Below are 6,580 nucleotides of genomic sequence, written 5' to 3'. Positions count from 1 at the left end.
CTCCAGGGTATAGGCTCGGGGTGTGACAGAGGATCCCGTATCCAGCAACCCAACCTATACAAAGGGCATCAAAGCCTATTAGCACAACTTGATTAAAAAGAGTTTGATCGGAGCCAAAAGGGTAAAAAAAATTGCCAAAAATTTCAAAAGAGTACATCATATTTTTTTTAAACCAAAAAGCCAAAATCTCTCCTGCCGGAGCAATTTCATTCTGACACATATTAACTCCGTTAAAAATAAAAATTGCTGCCCTAGCAGCGATTTTGTCCAATTTTTTTTTCTTTTCTTTCACTAAAATCGCTGGCACAACAGCGATTATTTAACTCTAATTTTGTTTTCCTCCAACTAATATCACTACCATGGCAGCATTTTCATAGAAAAATAAAATAAATACTTTTTCATGAAAATCGCTGCTTTGGCATTTTTTTTAAGAAAAAATTCTTTTGAAATCGCTGCCTTGGCAGCGTTTCTCTTGAAAATAATTCTATTTTTTTCTGGAAAATCGCTGCTCCTTAAAAAAAAATTGAAAATCTTTTCTTATTTTTTGTATTTTTTTTAAAATTGCGTTTTTATGAAAAAACTTTAAGCAAAACTTTTAATTTTTTTTCTTTTCTGAAGAGAAACGCTGCCAAAGCAGCGATTTAAAAAAAAACTTTCAATAAAAATCTGCCAAAGCAGCTATTTTCATGATTTTTTTTTGTAAATTTTTTTTCTACGAAAATGTTGTCATAGCAGTGATATTAGTTGGAGGAAAAGAAATTGGAGTTAAATAATCGCTGCTATGCCAACGATTTTAGTGGAAAAAATTTTGGACAAAATTGCTACCGTGGCAGCAATTTTTAGTTCTAACAGAGTAAACGGCGTCAGTATGTGTCAGAGGGAGATTGCTTCGCCAATAGCGATTTTGCCCTTTTGGTTTAAATAAAATATGATGTCCCCTTTTGGAATTTTTGGCAAATTATTTTGCCCTTTTGACTCCGGACTCTAATTAAAAGGCACAAATTTCAATAAGAAACAAATAGTATAGTGAAGCAATGGCTGCTGCTTCTCCTAATGAGTCTCGTAACACAATTACATCTCATTAGGAAAAGACGATTAGATAGGATATAACACAATTATATCACATTGCTATATGACATTAGATAGGAGAGTATGGAGATCGATGATTAGAGTATATTGTTGAGTTCGGAGCCAAAAGGTAAAAAAAATTGTCAAAAATTTCAAAATGGCACATTAATTTTTTTTAAAATCAAAAGGGCAAAATCGCTCCTGACAAAGCGATTTCCCTCTAACACAATGACTAAAAATTGTCCAAAAACTTTTTTTCTTTTAATTTTTTTTATTGAAAATCGTTGCTTTGTCCAAAAACATCGCTGCAGGGGCAGCGTTTTTCATGCCTAGTACTATTATTTTCATGCCTATTCATGTCTATTGTTAATTATTAATAATATAAAAATGCATATATGAGCCTATTGTTAATTATTAATAATATAAAAATGCCTATTCATGCCTATTGTTAACCAAAATCGCAGCGATTTTGAAGAAAAAAAGATTTTTTTTTTTAAGGAGAAAGCTGCTAAGGCAGCGATTTTTTTTTTTTTTTAACGGACAACGTCAATTTTTTCAGAAGAAAATCACTCCTGACGGAGCGATTTTGCCTTTTTGGTTAATTTTTTTTTTGATGTGCTGTTTTAGCTTTTTGAAAGAAAAAAGTTGCCCTTTTAGCTTCGAACTCGTATATTGTTTGTATATTGTCAAACGTTGTATCTCTTGCTAGTGGTAGAGTAAGGTTCTAATCTAGACCCCCTATATATCCCCTTACCATTATTCCCTGTTAGTATTATGCTAGCATTTACTTTTTCTTTAATTTTATAACTATGGTTATTTCTTTTACTTTGATTATCTTTAATATTTTGACTGTCGATATTTTTGTTTCTTAAATATAATTCTCATCATATCTTTTTACTGTTACAATACTTTCAAACCATGTTTTGAAGAACGATTTCTTGATTCGAGGATCTATCGTAAACATCCTCTCTATCAGACAAAGATACAAATAAGGCCTGCATACATCCTATCCTTCTCAAATTCCACTTATATGAGATGATATCAGATATGTTATTGTAATTGTTGCATAATTAACCATCCTTTTCAATTTCAATAAATAAAAAAAACTCCTCTTTAATATCATTCTAATGAAAATTTCTTCGAAACAACATAAATAATAACAGTTCATCATGTTCAAGAATCCACTAATTTTTCTTTAAATTCTTATTAACTAATGTTTTGCAATGTTTATATCATGTCATTTAAAAGAAAAAGACAGATGACTCTAAGCATTGATTGATATGTATAATGTACTAGAATAAGTGGTAGTAACTAGTACGTACATTATAAATAGGTGATCCTATTAGCACAACTTAAAGCCACAAATCTCGATAAGAAAAAAAGAGTAGAGTGAAGCAATGGCTACTACTTCTCCTAATAATAAGTCTCGTCGCTTAGCTAATTTTCACTCAACTGTTTGGGGATATCATTTCCTTTCTTATACTCCTGTGAGTTAACACATACTATTTCTTTAAAATCTCCTTATTATATTGTTGCTAATTAATTTTGCATGTTATACCTTTTTTTTTACTATTTTGTCTAAACTTAACGTACATAATATTTAATCGATTAATTAATATAGTATGCTGCAAGACATTTACTGATTTTGGATGTCCTGCAGGAAATAAGTACCCAAGAGAAACTTGAAGTTGATGAGTTAAAAGAAATATTCAGGAAAATTTTGATGGAAACCTGTGATAATAGCACTCAAAAACTTGTGTTGATAGACACAATCCAACGATTGGGAGTAGCATATCATTTCCATAATGAAATCGAAACATCCATTCAAAATATTTTTGATTCTCAACTACAGAGTGAGAATAATGATGACAACCTTTACGTTGTTGCTCTTCGTTTTCGACTGCTAAGGCAACAAGGACATTACATCTCTTCTGGTAAATGTGCTCTATCTTTACATTTGTTAAGTCACAATAAAAATCAATTTCTAATTAGCTTGGTATATAATGTTATGGCATGTTGAACAACAATTTGCATTTAAGTTTTTATAACAATACAAATTAAATATTATGGCATGTTTAAAGTCGCATGTTTCAAAAGTTTTACTGCCACACAAATACTATCACATGTACACGTTTTTCAAATCTTCTTTTCTTTCTTAAATTCTGTGCTGAATCAAATTATTATATCACATAAATTGGAACGGAAAGAATACCAGAGTAAATAATTTTGGCAGCAAAAAACTCTTACGAAGGTTTATGTCTAGTTACGGTTTGTAACAAATTAAATTTCTTTATATCTGCTAACATCAAAAGACGATATTAATTAATCTGTAGATGTCTTCAAGAAATTCATAGATCATGATGGAAAATTCAAAGAAAACCTTACTGATGATGTTCAAGGATTATTGAGTCTACATGAAGTAGTACATCTGAGAGTACGCGGGGAGGAAATTCTTGAAGAAGCTCTTATCTTTACTATCACTCATCTCGAATCTATGCTCTCCAACTCGAACAATGACTCGATTAAGGTTCAAATTACTGAAACCTTAAGCCAACCTACTCACAAGACTGCAGCAAGGATGGGAGCTAGGAAATACATATCCACCTATGAAAACAATGATGCACACGACAATTTTCTTTTGAAATTTGCAAAATTGGATTTCAACATGCTACAAAAGATGCACCAAAGAGAGCTTAGTGAGCTTACAAGGTATAAAGATATCTATATAATTTGATCTATGTATGTACTTACTTCATATATGATACAATTATATATTATTTAAATCGTCGATCTTATGATATAGGTGGTGGAAAGATTTGGATTTTGCAAACAAATTGTCACATGTAAGAGACAGATTGGTTGAGTGTTACTTTTGGATACTAGGAATGTATTTTGAGCCTAAATATAATCGTGCTAGAACAATGATGACTAAAGTACTAAAGATGAGCTCTATTATTGATGATACATATGATGCTTATGGAACACTTGATGAACTTGCATCTTTCACCGATGCAATCCAAAGGTATAAAACACAAACTTTATAAGTAAATTAACTTTCTTATTTTACAATCCCTCATTAATGAATATGAAAAATTAAACATGTATTTATGTTGTTATTGTGAAATTAATGTACAAGACATAAATTAAATCGATTTGTTTGTAATTTTCAGATGGGATATCACTGCAATCGATTCAATCTAGCCATATCTAAGACCTGCTTATGAAGCTCTTCTAGACGTTTATAGTGAAATGGAACAAGTATTGGCCAAAGAATGTAAATCAGACCGTGTATACTATGCAAAACAAGAGGTAATATTATTGCTTAACCAACCACATAAATATGTCAGTTAAGTAATATGCGGAATTTTAGTAGTCCAATTGGATGGCTGTCTGAATTTTTCCACGTTGTAATGAATTCCCTTTAACCACTTCTCATTCCCCACCCCTATGTATAATTCAAGAAAATAAATGAATACTTTTGCGACTTAATTATTATCTAGCTAACAATACTTCTAATTAATTCTTTTTAGATGAAGAATTTGGTGAGTGCCTATTTTAAGGAAGCCCAATGGTTAGATGGTGGCTGTATTCCAAAATGTGAAGAGCACTTGGAGAATGCACTTGTAAGCTCTGGCTGTCTTATGGCAACCGCTTCTTCCTTGGTTGGTATGGAGGAATTTATACCCAAACAGACTTATGAATGGTTAATGAATGAGCCTTTGATTGTACGAGCATCCTCAATGATTTGTAGAGCAATGGACGATATTATTGGACATGAAGTAAGTATAACTTCTCAAGGGCAAATTAGACATTTAGCCGATTGAAAAAAATAATAAAAATACTCCCTTCGTTTCATTAAATTTGTCATGTTTTATTTTTTGAGATTTAAATTGTATTAATTTTTTATCAATATTTTGAGATATATTTTTTGACCATATTAATATGAGGAAAATGGTATCTTGAAGTACTTTAATGTAGTTTTTTGAATATTTAAATTATAATTTTAAAATATTAAATTAATACAATTCACTCTTTAACTCTTTAAGATTACTCAAATTGACATTCAAAAAGTGAAATATGACATGTAATAGGGGATTGTATATGTATCAACAATATATATTATATATTAATATACAAAACACATGTATTTGTTAGCTACAATTTTCTTGAATGGCTATTTATCTCAATTTCTCCATCTTATAATCCATATACGTAGTAAATTCTTAATAGCACGAAAAACAAAATATATAGAACAGTTCGGATTTGCTTCAAATATACCTCCATAAGCATACAGATGGAATAAATTGTATATAGTGGATTTATATTAAATTGACTTAAGAATTAACTAAGAATCTTACAATATGATAAAAGGAAATGCTAAAACTATAGTAGTTTAGTTATACTGAAGATGTTGATATTTATTTTATGTAGGCTGAACAAGAAAGAGGACATGTAGCTTCAATTATTGAATGCTACATGAAAGAATATGGAGCTTCAAAGCAAGAGGCATACATGAAGTACCATAAAGAAGTCATCAATGGATGGAAGGATGTAAACAAAGAACTTCTCCGTCCTACTAAAGTGCCAATATTTGTCCTTGAACGAGTTTTAAATTTTGCACGTGTGATGGACATGTTATACAAAGAAGAAGATGCATATACAAACTCCAAAGGCAAACTAAAAAATATGATTAGCTTGTTACTAGTTGAATCTATCAAAATATGAAAATCATTATGAAATTACACCATCAAGGAATTGGAGCAAAATCAGCCATACAATAAATTGAAGATCTTTTATTTATATGTGATGCATATTATATTGTATTGTATTGTATTGTATTACATTATTTTATAATTATATACTTTAAATAAATTGTATCGTTTGTTTTGGTTTAATAGCACATTTGGTTGATTGTATCGTGCAATAATCATTAAATTGACTAAAGTATCCTTCATTATTATAAATATCAAACTTATCAACAATTACTATAAAAAATAATTGAAGACGATTTGTTCTTGGAAGGTTTGAATTTGATAGAATTGGGACAAGAATAATTTATGCATCCAATTAATTTAAAAGCTTCTTAATTTAATAATGTAAATTAATTAATTTGAAATAAATAATTTAAGTATATCAATTAAGTTATGAATTAACTGATTTAAATAAAGAAAAAAACACAACACTTTAACTTAAATTCATGCTTAAATATAGAAAACATATTCAGAATATTATAAAATATATATACCATATATATAAACACCTTATATTGTTTATTACAAAATGGCAAAATTGCTCTGAAAATATTTTTGACTTTTTGTAAAAAATAATTGTTTTAACTTATTTGAAATTGACAAAGTTTGAAGATTACTTAAATTATGAATCGGGCAAAAATTGAATGTCAACATGAATTGATTCTTTTCAAAGTAAATACATGAGTACCTCAATTAGTGTTACCATTTTAGATTTCACGTACCTTATGTAAGTTTACCATTCTAACTTTAGTATTCTCTTG

At 29.5% G+C, this 6,580-nt stretch overlaps 1 pseudogene; it reads left to right on the top strand.

Moving 5' to 3' along the window:
* The first annotated feature begins 2,465 nt into the window (after positions 1-2,465).
* On the top strand, positions 2,466-5,804 carry LOC125812459 (sesquiterpene synthase 9-like; annotated as a pseudogene).
* Positions 5,805-6,580: the final 776 nt, after the last annotated feature.

The sequence above is a fragment of the Solanum verrucosum genome, unplaced genomic scaffold, assembly GCF_900185275.1.
Source record: "Solanum verrucosum unplaced genomic scaffold, falcon-dt-bn FXZP01000752.1, whole genome shotgun sequence".
NCBI classification, from domain to species: domain Eukaryota; kingdom Viridiplantae; phylum Streptophyta; class Magnoliopsida; order Solanales; family Solanaceae; genus Solanum; species Solanum verrucosum.
The sequence above is the reverse complement of the archived record's forward strand: the minus strand, read 5'-3'. Positions and strand labels throughout refer to the sequence as shown.